General features: G+C 42.4%; 1 long non-coding RNA gene across 1 annotated transcript in view; it reads right to left on the bottom strand.

Annotated features, from left to right (window-relative positions):
• LOC100613094 (uncharacterized) overlaps nucleotides 1–5,050 on the bottom strand; it is a 404,311-nt gene extending 399,261 nt beyond the window's left edge. The window contains exon 1 of the long non-coding RNA XR_010148103.1: nucleotides 4,975–5,050. This is a non-coding gene — a long non-coding RNA (uncharacterized LOC100613094). The remainder of the gene's footprint in view (nucleotides 1–4,974) is intronic.
• Between the last annotated feature and the right edge of the window lie 8,221 nt (nucleotides 5,051–13,271).

Below are 13,271 nucleotides of genomic sequence, written 5' to 3'. Positions count from 1 at the left end.
CATGTATGCAAAGCAAGCATTAAAACAATATATAGGTTGGGCACGGTGGCTCACGCCTGTAATCCCAGCACTTTGGGAGGCCAAGGCAGGTGGATCATGAGGTCAAGAGATGGAGACCATCCTGGCTAATATGGTGAAACCCCGTCCCTACTAAAAATACAAAAATTAGCTGGGCAAGGTGGTGTGCACCTGTAGTCCCAGCTACTCGAGAGGCTGAGGCAGGAGAATCACTTGAACCTGGGAGACGGAGGTTGCAGTGAGCCCCGATTGCGTCTTAAAAAAAAAAAAAAATATGTGAGAAAATCAAAGAACTAAAAACATGATTTTTAGTTAGACTAGGGCCACCCTCCAAAACGTTAACACAAATACAGAAGTTATGTATTTATATCAGTAACAGCCCAAAGAGAACTTATTATGACCAAATCAAAATGATTAAATCTTCATTCTTTGTGATAGATTATTTAGGTAGAAGTGTTCTTGAAGTCCTATAAACAAGACTGTATTGGGAAAAGCAATTTTGCTTGGTAAACTTTGTGTTTGACAGTAGAGTGACTTTCTATAGCTTACATTGAAAGAAGGCATTTGAGAAATGTGTACTTTTTAAAAAACAAATTAGTTGAATAAAATAAGAAATGAAACTGATAATAGAAAAATACAGTTAACTCTTAATGCTGTGATTGTGATAAAGGATAGCCAAGCATTACAAATTGGCTAGAATTTGGAACTGGAAAAGCCAGAAATTCAGCAGAGTTGAGAATTTTGACAAGGTAAGGGAATCAGTCATCAGGACTTTTTCTTTTTTCAGAAACAGGCATAAATAAAGTTCAAGACGAGCCAGTGAGGTCAGAAACTAAGCAACAAGTAAGCAGAAGTGAGTATAAATAGATATGAGAAGTAAGTCTAATCATTGGGCCAGCAATTGGGCAAGCAAGAAGAATAAGAAGGTAGTTATTGGAGTTCAGGGCAAACAATGTGGACCTGGAGGATACCGGCTCCAAAAGAGGAAAGGAAGTAAATGGTCAGAACCCGGCAGGTGGTCGGGAACCAGGAAATTCACAATAGCCCGATGGGGAGAGTAAGTTGGACAACTTAATTCTGTGACAAGCTGTCTCCAGAAGTTTCTCCATCATTACCATAAAGAAATGTCATGAAGAAATCAGCATTTGTAGGTCTTGAGAGTAGAAATAGGAAGGTGCATCTGACCAGACATAGCTCATTGCCAGGTTTTCATGGTGTTAATCATTCAGCAGTTTTATATATAAAATTTTAAAATTGATTCTCCTGCCCTGTCTCTACCTCAAGTACGTCCTTACCTGTCACATCAGCCCTCTTTCTGGAAAGCTACCTAAGCTGTGTTTCGTGTATCTGTGATCTGTAACTGCTTCATGTCTTCCAATTCACTCATGTGTTTATTCCTACTCTGATTTCATTTGCCTACCTATTTGGTTAGGGCCTCAAGCTCAGCTCAATGAGGTATTTTTCTTGAACAACTGATTTCAACCATGATCCAATGAATACTCCACACCTGTTCCTCAACAACATCTGAAGCAGAGCCTTTAACTTTCTGGGACCTTTGAACTCTTCTGGGAGTTTTTAGAAGAGGCCAGCAAAGCCTTCTACTGCCTATCAATGAAATTTTAATCTACTACTGTTAAAATCTTAAATCTCTATCTGAGTAAAAGGTTCTCTCCCCCATCACTGTCTGTGTGTATTGAGGATTGGAGAGTGCTCACTCAGTATCTGCATTTTATTCCCCTCCCCTTTCCCTTCTGGAAGCTGTGGCTCTTCCAGTGTTGAGGGCACGGAGGGTGGAGAAGAAAAGGGCAGTCCCTTTGCTTGGCTAGACTCTATCGAAATCCCCTCTGGCTGTCAATACTTTTAATGTGGCAGGCAACAAAACACTGACTTTTTAGTGGGTCTATGTGGGAGTTTCTGGAAGAGCTCAGCAAGGCCTTGTACTGCTGTCTCCTATCATATGAGATAGGCTTCTTACCAACCTCTTGTTCCTCATTCTAACTCTCTTCTCTGGAGCTGCACCCTGTAGTCTCCTGACAGGTGCTCTCACCTGGCTGGCAGCTTCATTCCAAGCTGTCTTACAGGGAAACTTAAGCATCTATGCCAAGCCACATGGTGGGGACAAAAAGATGACTCTCCTTCCACTCTTCCTCTCACTCTGGCTCCCCTCTCCATTTCTCTTTACTCTCCTAAGTTAAAAACAGATATGTCAACACATCTGTGCCTATGCAGACATCCAACAGGGTACGCAGAAACTTCAAATGTTTATGAAAAGGAGCGACTTTCTTGGGAACTCTGCTTTTTTTTTTTTTTTTTTTGAGATGGAATTTCGCTCGTCGCCCAGGCTGGAGTGCAGTGGCACGATCTTGGCTCACTGCAACCTCCACCTCCCAGGTTCACGTGATTCTTCTGCCTCAGCCTCCCAAGTAGCTGGGATTACAGGTATGCACCACTACGCCTGGCTGATTTTTTGTATTTTTAGTAGAGATGGGGTTTCGCCATGTTGGGCAGGCTGGTCTCAAACTCCTGACCTCAGGTGATCCACCCACCTCGGCCTCCCAAAGTGCTGGGATGGGAACTCTGCTCTTTTGGTTTGTGAGAAGTATGTTCCTAGTGTTTTTCTGAAAACGTTACATTCATCTTCACTCCTGTGATATTTTACCTCAATATACATTCTGGGAGAGTTATTGTATTAGTCCATTTTCACGCTGCTGATAAAGACATACCCAAGACTGGGCAATTTACAAAACAAAGAGGTTTATTGGACTTACAGTTCCACATGGCTGGGGAGGCCTCACAATCATGGTGGAAGGCAAGGAGGAGCAAGTTAATCTTATGTGGATGGCAGCACTGAAAGAGAGGGCCTTTGCAGAGAAACTTCCATTTTTTAAAACCATCAGATCTCATGAGACCCATTCACTATCACAACAACAGTACAGGAAAGACCTGCCCCCATGATTCAATTACCTTCTACAGGGTTCCTCCCAGGACATGTGGGAATTGCGGGAGTTACAATGCAAGATGAGATTTGGGTGGGGACACAGCCAAACCATATCAGTTATTTCCCTAAGAACTTTAAAGATGTTATTCCTTTTTCTCTTGGCCTATCTACAATTGCCAATACAAAGGTGGCTGTCATGCTAAATTGTTTTTGTTTGTTTTATCCTGTCTGGTTGCTGCTAAGACTTCTCTTTGTCTTTTAATGTCATGAAGTTTCTCAGTGACGTGACTAGGGTAGATTTATTTTATGTCTTTTGTTTTTGGTACCTCTTTCTCAAAGTCTTGGGAAGAAGATGAGATTCCCTGATGCTTTTGTGACACTTCCTGAGCTAGGTAAGTTGGTAGGAAGTAGTACCAGCATACCACTGGCTATAAAGCAGGATTCTGGCTTTATGTGATGTCACGGACCATTTGGGCTCCTACAACAAAGTACCATAGACTGGGTAGCTCATAAACAATAGAAACTTACTTCTCACAGTTCTGGAGGCTGGGAAGTGAAAGATCCAGGTGGAGGCAGTTTTGGTGTCTGGTGAGGTCTCACTTCCAGGTATCATAGATAGTGCCTTATAGCTGTGTCCTTACATGGTAGAAGGGGCAGAATAATTTCCCTGGGTCTACTATATTTTAAAAGGGTACTAATTCCATTTGTGTGAGCTCTGCCTTATCTCCTAAAAGGTTCCACCTCCTCATCCTATCACCTTAGTGGTCAGGATTTCAACATGTGAATTTTGGGACAACATAAATATTCAGACCATAGCACATAAGGGTTCAATTTCAGCTCCTTGCCTCACTCAGATCCAGCCACATCTCCTACCTTTAAAACTCCATGCTTACACATATCTGACTTATTTCTGAGTATGGTAATCCCCTGGGCTTAATATCTGCTTATTGTGTACTCACTCTACCTTTGAGTTCTCTATTTCTAGCACTGCATATTTCTTCTGTTTTTGTACTCAGTTGTATATTAACATTGTTTCATATATTTGTCCTAGCATTCATACATAATACCACACACATATATACATAAACAAACATTTGAGGAGTGGGGTTGCATAATACAGGAAATCTAATCCAGTGGATCTGAAGGACCTTGTTATGTGAATTTTGAAAAATGCTAACCAAATGAGTCTGCATTATGAACTGAATTTTGTCCTCCAAAAACGTGTATGTCGAAGCCCTAATCTCCAAAGTGACTGTTTGGAGATAGGGCCTTTAGGGCAGTAATTAAGGTTAAATGACATCATAAGAGTGGGTCTTTAATCTGAAAGAACTGGTGTCTTTATAAGAAGAGGAAGAGATACCTCTCCATGCACTTGCACCAAGGAAAGGCCATGTGAGGACAGGGCAGAAGGTAGCCATTTGTAAGCCAGGTAAAGAGACCTCATCAGAAAGCAATGCTGATGATACCATAATCTTGGACATCTGGCCTCCAGAACTGTGAGAAAATAAATGCCTGTTGTTTTAGCCACCAAGTCTATGGTATTTTATTACGGAAGCCTGAGAAGACTTCATAAGCAGTCTGGTAATACAGCCTGGTAATCAGTGCCCAACTCCATCCCTCTGCACCAGAATATCCTGAACTCTTAATAGCTGTAACTATAATGGGAGCCCCAAGTTTGAGCCACCAGAGAATATCATGTAAACCTATATTGCTATAAAATTGTACTCTATTTATTTACCTGGGCCTTGGATAACATTTTCTTTATCCTTTGCTCGTCCTTCGGTTTCTTTAATCTGCCCATTTCAGTCCTTAGTCTCATTCAATTCTGGCTAATGATCATAGGCAACAATTATATAAGGAATATTAAGACTGACATTTATGTGCCTATGTCATCTACTCCTGAAACTTCAAATTTTACTCTTTCTTCACATTTTTTTTTTGCCTTTTTTCTGCCTCAGAGAAAGAGATGTTCCCTTTTCTATTCATGGTGAATTCTTTCTATATGTTCTAGATCTTACCTTCCTTTTAACTCTCCACTCACTCACCAGCACTTTTCAGCTTTCCTCCCTTGACCCCTTTTCCTCTGACACCAACAATACATAGGTCAACAAATTGGTTTTCAGTGACTTTCTTTCGATGATTGGTGAATTGGCTTCATTCCATTTTTCCTATCTGAAAGACAAAAAGAATTGACCCTGTAAGAAGTTTGTCAGGTCATCAGAATAAAGGAACAAGGCTGTGGGTATAAATTTAGAATTCATCATCAGGGAGGTGATAGTTCATTTGTTTGTTCATTCATTTGGGACAAATCTTTATTTCAAGTGCCCATTATATGCCAGTTTCAGTTAGGCATGGCATGTGTATTAGTCCATTGTCACGCTGCTAATAAAGACATACACGAGACTGGGTAATTTATAAAGAAAAGAGATCTAATTGACTCACCGTTCAGCATGGTTGGGAAGGCTTCAGGATACTTATGATCATGGCAGAAAGGGAAGCAAACGTGTCCTTCTTAGCATGGTGGCAGGTAGAGAAAAATGAGAACCGAGCAAAGTGGGAAGCCCCTTATAAAACCATCAGCTCTCATGAAAACTTACTCACTATCAAGAGAACAGCATAGGGGAAACTGCCCCCATGATTCAATTACCTCCCACCAGGTCCCTCCCACAACACGTGGGGATTATGGAAACTACAATTCAAGATGAGATTTGGGTGGGGACACAGCCAAACCATATCAGCATGTAATAAGTGATTAATAAGTTTCTTTGTATAAATGAATAGATAAACCATCCTCTTATTGCCAATGCCTCCTAAAAAGACATTTCGTTTTCCTACCTTATAACAGAGGAGGGATACAGACAATGTGGTGCATCAGAATCAGCTAAAGGGACTGTCAAAAATGCAGATCTGCTGGCTCTAGTCCAGACTCCATCAGAAGCTCTGGGAGTGGGACCCAGGAATCTGCATCAGTAAACTCATAAAGGTGATTCTTTTCTGTACCCTTAAAAGTGGAGTTTTGAAGAAAAATGGGCAACAAAGAAAAATTATATAAAAGTATAAGCATTAGAAAACCACAAATGTGAGAAAATCCTGCTGATATTCTTATTGATATCATATAATAGGGATGGTTGAGCCTGGATCTTCGATGGCTATGTTTAACAGCTGAATCAACCATACCATAATTTTAAGAATAATAAACTGCTATTCATTAAAGCCACTACTAGTTTAGCTCTTGGTTACTTGCAGCCAAAAGCATGTCTTACTGATTCAGATTAAGATTTTATTTGCTAGGAAGAGGCTTAGACTTTATTTAGTCAAATTAAGTGATGATTAGTGACTAAATTTGGTGCACTTTAAAAGTGTCACAAATAATGTCTGTCTCACAGTATGCAAAAAATAATAATAATTTTAAGATAATAGTGTACTTGACCAAATGACACAGTTTGCATGTTGTCCCCTCCAAATCTCATGTTGAATTGTAATTCCTGACATTGGAGTTGCAGCCTGGTGGGAAGTAATTGGGTCATGGGGGCAGATCTTCATGGCTTGGTGCTGTCCTTGCAGTAGTAAATACTCATGAGATCTGGTTGTTTAAATGTGTGTGACACCTCCTCTGCTTCTCACTCCTGCTCTTGTCATATGACATATCTGCTCCTGCCTCACCTTCTGCCATGAATAAAAGCTCCCTGAGGCCTCCCCAGAAGCTGAGCAGATACTGGTGCTATACTTCCTGTACAGCCTGCAGACTTGTGAGCCAATTAAACCTCTTTTCTTTATAAATTACCCAGTCTTTGGTATGCCTTCAAAGCAAAGCAAGAACAAGCTAACACAGAAAATTGGTACTGAGAAGTAGGGCATTGATATAGAGATACCTGAAAATGTGGAAGCAGCTTTGGAATAGTGTAATAGGCAGAGGTTGGAAGAGTTCGGAGAGCTCAGAAGAAGATAGGAAGATGAGGGAAAGTTTGGAACTTCTTAGAGACTGGTTAAATGGTTATGATTCTGACAGTGATATGAACAGTGAAGTGCAGGCTGACTAGGTCTCAGATGCAAATGAGAATTTATCGGGAAATGGAGCAAAGGTCATCTATATTATGCCTTAGCAAAGAACTTGGCTGAATTCTGTTCATGTCCTAGTATGTGGAAGTTTGAACTAAAAAGTAATGACTTAGGGTATTTGGTGGAAGAAATTTCTAAGCAGCAAAGCATTCAAGAAATTACTTGGTTGCTTCTAACAGCCTATCCTTGGGTGTAAGAGCAAATAAATGACTTAAAGTTGGAAGTTATATTGAAAGGGGAAGCAGAGCATAAAAGTTTAGAAAATTTGCAGCCTAGCTATGTGGCAAAGAAAAAGCTCAGGAGAGGAATTCAAGGAGGCTGGGGAGCAACCACTTGCTAGAGTTATTAGCATGACTAAAAGGGAGCCAAGTGCTAATAGCCAAGACAACTGGAAAAAGGCCTCAAAGGCATTTCAAAGATCTTCGAGGGAACCCCTCCCATCACAGGCCCAGAGGTCTAGGAAAAAAGAATGGTTTTATAGGCGAGATCCAGGACTTTGCTGCGTTGTGCAGCCTTGGAACACTGCTCCCTGCATCCTGGTTGCTCCAGCTCCAGCCTTGGCTCAAAGGGACCCAGATAGAGCTCAGACCACTGCTTCAAAGGGTGTAAGCCTTCCACCATAAGGCTTAGCAGCTTCCATGTGGTGTTAAGCCTGTTGGTACACAGAGTGAAAGAGTGAAGGAGGCTTGGCAGCCTCCACCTAGATTTTAGAGGATGTATGAGAAAGCTTGCATGCCCAGGAAGAAGCCTGACACAGGGGCGGAGCCCTCAAAGAGAACTTCTACTAGGGCAGTGCCAAGGGGAAATGTGGGATCTGACTCCCTACACAGAATACCCACTGGGGAACTACCTAGTATAGCTATGGGAAGGTGGCCATCATCCTCCAGACCCCAGAATGGTAGATCCACTGTCAGCTTGCACCCTGCACCTGGAAAAGTCACAAGCACTCAATTCCAACTCGTGAGAACAGCCATGGTGGCTGAATCCTGCAAAGCCACAGGGGTGGAGTTGCCCAGTGCTTTGAGAGCCCAACCCTTGTGCCAGTATGCCCTAAATGCAGGACATGGAATCAAAGGAATTGTTTTGAAGCTTTAAGATTTAATGACTGCCCTGTTAGATTTCATTGTGTGGGTCCTGTAGCCCCATTCTTATGGCTGGTTTCTCCCTTTACAAATGGGAGGGTTTACCCAATGCCTATAGCCCCACTGTATCTTGAAAGAAAATAACTTCCTTTGATTTTACAGGCTTATAGGTGGAAGGAACTCATCTCCAGATGAGCTTTTGGACTTGGGACTTTTAATTGAGTTCATGCTGGAATGAGTTAAGACTTTGGTGGACTATTGGCAACAGATGAATATATTTTGCAGTGCCAGAAGACCATGAGATTTGAAGGGTCAGGGTGGAATGATATAGTTTGAATACTGTCCCCTCAAAATCTCATGTTGAATTTTAATCTCCAGTGTTGGGGGTGGGGCCTGTGGGACGTGATTGGATCATGGGGGCAGGTCCCTCATAGGTTGGTGCTGTCCTCCCAATAGTGTGTACTCAAGAGATCTGGTTGTTTAAAGGTGTGTAGCACCTCTCTCCTTCCTCCTGCTCTGGCCATGTGATGTGCTTGCTCCTGCTTCACCTTCCACCATGAGTAAAAGCTCCCTGAGGCCTCCCCAGAAGCTGAGCATATTCCAGTGCCATGCTTGTACACGCTGCAGAACTGTCAGCCAATTAAATCTCTTTTCTTTTTAAATTATCCAGCATCAGAAACTTCCTTATAGCAACACAAGAATGGCTTAATACATCAAACAAGTAAAAATGAGTAACATTTGCTGCTGTTGGTATATCTTCTTGGTAATAGAGAATGTTTATGAATGATAATTATGACATTTATTGAACATATACTATACATCAAGCACTATGTTAAGAACTTTATATACATATCTCACCCAAACCTCATCACCCTGTATCATAACTCACCATTATTGATGATTATGAAACATCATAACTCACCATTATTAGTGAGAAAATTAACGAGTTCCACTTCGGGAAGTGAGGGATATCAAAGGTAGTAAACACGTTTTTTGAATATTAAAGGATAGAAAAATAAATGTGGTAGACTTATTAGTTCCCAGGTACGTTTCCTGGCATTACTACTGCGGATCTTTTGCATTAATTTAAATCCTATATCTCTATCAGCACAAATCAAGTCCAAATCCTCCTTAGAAAAACTTCCTCAACATTTAGGTATGAGCTACGTCTTTTTCGCTTCTCTGGAATTTAGATTTAGGACCATACTATGTGGGTTAGAACATTTGGGGTTAAAAAAAAATGTGTTATACCTAGAAGAGCACATTGTATGTAGGCACTAATAATTCCTGTCAAATGACATCTAACGATTTTGCATTTTTCACCTATAAAAATTTTCCATTATGTGACTTGAAAATTCTTATTTTAAGCTTACATATAATTATACTCCATTTAATTAAGCAAATGTAATTAATTTGTTACTAATAGATAACAGTTCTCTGTGGGTTTCAGCTAAGTAATCTTTCTCTTGACACCTCTCTCTGGTGATTCAGGTTAATAGAAATTTGAGAACATATACAGCTATTTTAAATTAAGAATTTAATATCCTCCTTCTCTGCCTCCCTGTACTCATCAGTCCTCTTTAGGATTCTGTAATGATCAGGACTGATGCATTCACATATGTAAAATGTGTTTACGGGGAAAGAATATGTTTTTTAAAATACACTGCAGTTGATATGTCTTTATTTTGTCCTATTGCTACATGCATGTGACAGAATAAAGTTCTTTGTTTCTCTTTACACTTAATTACATTGAGGATTTTAGAAAACTGTCTTCATGTGTTATATCTCTTGAATCGATCAACTTTTCAGCAAATATCTCAGTTGTTTAGATTTACTCTACGAAAAAGAGCATACCTTAAAAATACCAAATATATTATTTTGAATCTGCAGCCACTCTTCAATGTTAACATCTCATATAGTAACTTGTCATGGGGTTTAAATACTTTTTTGTTTTGTTTTGTTTCGTTTTGTTTTTGAGACTGAGACTCACTCTGTCGCCAGGCTGGAGTGCAGTGGTGCGATCTCGGCTCCCTGCAACCTTGGACTCCCTGGTTCAAGCGATTCTCCTGCCTCAGCCTCCTGAGTAGCTGGGATTACAGGCATGAGCCACCACGCCCAGCTAATTTTTGTATTTTTAGTAGAGACGGGGTTTCACCATGTTGGCCAGGATGGTCTCAATCTCCGGACCTCGTGATCTGCCCGCCTCAGTCTCCTGAAGTGCTGGGATTACAGACGTGAGCCACCGCACCTGACTGGATTTAAATACTTTTATAAGTTTTGCATTGTAGCTAAAATGCATATTAAAAGAACTTTAAAATATTATTTCCCCAGTAAATTATATTATTATATTGTTCCTTATGCAAAGATACATCTGTAGATCAGTTAAACACATGGGATAAGTTAGGTCTAAGATTAAGAGAATACTGTTACATACAGTGGCATCTTTGATTTCAGATAGTTCAATTTTTTTTCAAGGAAACAGTAAGCAATGCAATATTTTCTTGATTTTTACATTGAAAAATATGTGTGAGGGATGCTTTAGTACTAAGCCTGTGGGAGAAAAAAATTGAATTTCTTAATGTAATGTGAACAGTTATTTCTATATTGCTTTCACCCTTTATTTCCTATTTGAAGAATAAAAATATAATAACCAAACTACAGTACAATTTTCTTGACTATGACAGTAAAAGTTTGTCATTGCATATGACTCACATTTCATTAAAATGCATACAAATATGTTCCGGGATACACACACACACACGTTTTCATTTATGGATATACATGAATATATATATTCCATATGTTTCATTTATAGATTTATCGATATAAATGAAAATTTAATTGAATCGTGTTCTTAAATAAAGATGCTCAATAATTGTTTCATGACCACAACACTTTAAGAGCATTCATTTTATAATCTGGAACTGGAACAAACCCACAAAGTGAACAGATTCTAGTTTAATCTATTACCCATTTTGCTAGTGTACTATAGCAATGATTCACATATTACTTTAATGTCAAATTCTTGATTAAAGTAGAATACATAATTCAACATTGTATTGTAACTTCCTTGGAGGAAAAGTTGGAAAACAGCCAGTGATTCTTAAATGTCTCTGAGTCGTTTTGAAAAATATTTTAGGGGGAAATAATATTGAAATTTATTAGGTGAAATTTAGGTTATTCTTCTGTTAAAAAGATTTGAAATAGTGTCTGGAAGGGCTATTTATTGTACCACATTAACCAATTCTCCATCAGTGACTGAAGAGAGGAAAAATGCTATCATTCTGTTCAATGTTCGTTTATCTTACACATCAAGGGCACAGCTCAGAAGGCTGGTAACGTCAAGCCTAGTGAGATACATAAACTGATAAAAAAATTATTTGCAACAGCATTGATTTATATTTATTCACTTTTAAACGTCTTTTACACATTCTGTGTCTAATCTTTTAAAATATTTTAAAACAAATGCTATCATCAGATCGTGAACATAATACCATACTTCCTATTGCCTGTATGCTTTTGAGGAGGCTATATAAATATTAATTTTCCAGTTCTGGAATTAAGAGAAAGAAGATTGCAGAACTTATCTTTTTGTTCTGATTAACTGATACTGAAAATAACACTGACAAGGTCTCTGGGCCAGTGGCGACGGTGAGTTCAAATAAAGATTAGATGAAGATGAAGCGCGGTATCTTAGGTAAGATACACATCTTTACTGTGTATATGCGTGTACAAGAAGGAAAACTTGCTTTTTTTTTTTTAAGTAGATGTTACGAAGGATGGTTTTTTTTTTTTCAACTTGCAAAATCTCTTGAAGGTTGGAGCAGAGCCGCCGGTTACCTTTGAGCATCGAAATACCGCAAGTTATCCCGTTTCCTTTTCCCCTCAGGAAAGATGGGTGCAGGGTTGAGATGTTACAAGAGAATTAAAAGAGAGCTACCAGCTTGGCATAGTAGAAGAAACAAACCCAAAATGAAAACACCCGGATTTTAAGCGCGGATCATGCGAGGCCGGTTTGCACTGGCCGAACGCCTGCGTTAACCCTTTGGGCGCCGCAGCTGGGATCCCCGGTGTTTGCGGACCCGACCGGCAGGAACAGAGATGGGGTGTCCCGCGCCCGCATGGGGAGTGAGCTCTCTTCCCCAAAGAGGGAGCGAGCCGAGAAGCACTTTTGTCCTCCGGTGCGTGCGTCACGGCCCGGGACAGGCGTCGAGTCCGGTTTGGAGTGGGGGCAGAGACGCGGCGAGGAGCCGCTCAAATGTCCGCTGACTGGGGGTTCGCCTTAATCTGTCCTCGCCAGGAGCGCTCGCCCTCGCCCTCCCGCTGGCTCGCTCCTGGGCCCTGGAGGGGCATGGGCCCGGGGGCGGTTCGGGAGGGGCCCCAGGTGAAGGGCGCCCGCACTTCTCCTGCGGCAATCATCGCTCTCCTGCCTCCACACGTCGCGGCAGCGGCCCGGCCCCGCGCCGAAACAGCAGCTGTGACTGACGGAGTCACCTCCCCGCGCGCCTGAGCCACCCCCTCCTCCCCCGCCGCTCCCTCCTGCACCAACACGTCATGGAAACACGGACGTCAGAGTCTCTCAGCCAATCGCAGGCTGCGGCAGGAGGGAAGGGGCGCGCTGGGGGGGGCGGGGGCAGCGGCAAGCCAAGGCGCTCAGGGGAAGGAAGAAAGGGAGGGGCGTGCGGAGGCGCAAGTCCCCACCTCCGCCCCTCACTCCGGCCACCCTTTCCCGACCGCGCGGCAAGTTCTAATCGCCAGGCGCGCGCTCGCCAGCCGAGGGCGCGCTCGCCGGGTCCTCCCCTTAAACGCCCTCCCAGTGCCGCTCAGCTCCCAGTCCCGGTCCGAGCCGCGGTTCCTCCGCGCGCGCGCGCGCGCACTCGCCCGCCCCCAGGCTCCCCGCGGATCGCGTCACGTGACCGCGCTCAGCCAAGGCGGCGGCGGCGGCGCGAGCTTCGGCGGCGGTGGCGGCTGTGGCAGCGGGAGCAGCTGCGCCGCCAGCGTGGAGCGGGAGGCGTGTGGGTGTGGAGAGAAGGGAGCGCCAGACCGGAACGGGTGAGCGTTCTCCTCCCCCTGCCTACCCCGGCAATCTTGCAGGCCACCCGGTGCAGACGGGGTCCCTGCCCGGAGCTGCGCGCAGCCCCCTCGTGCTCGGCCGTCCGCTCTTCGGTGCCCGC

This window comes from Pan troglodytes, chromosome 10, assembly GCF_028858775.2.
Source record: "Pan troglodytes isolate AG18354 chromosome 10, NHGRI_mPanTro3-v2.0_pri, whole genome shotgun sequence".
Classification (NCBI taxonomy): domain Eukaryota; kingdom Metazoa; phylum Chordata; class Mammalia; order Primates; family Hominidae; genus Pan; species Pan troglodytes.
Note: the sequence above shows the minus strand (reverse complement) of the source record. Positions and strands in the feature narration are given on the sequence as shown.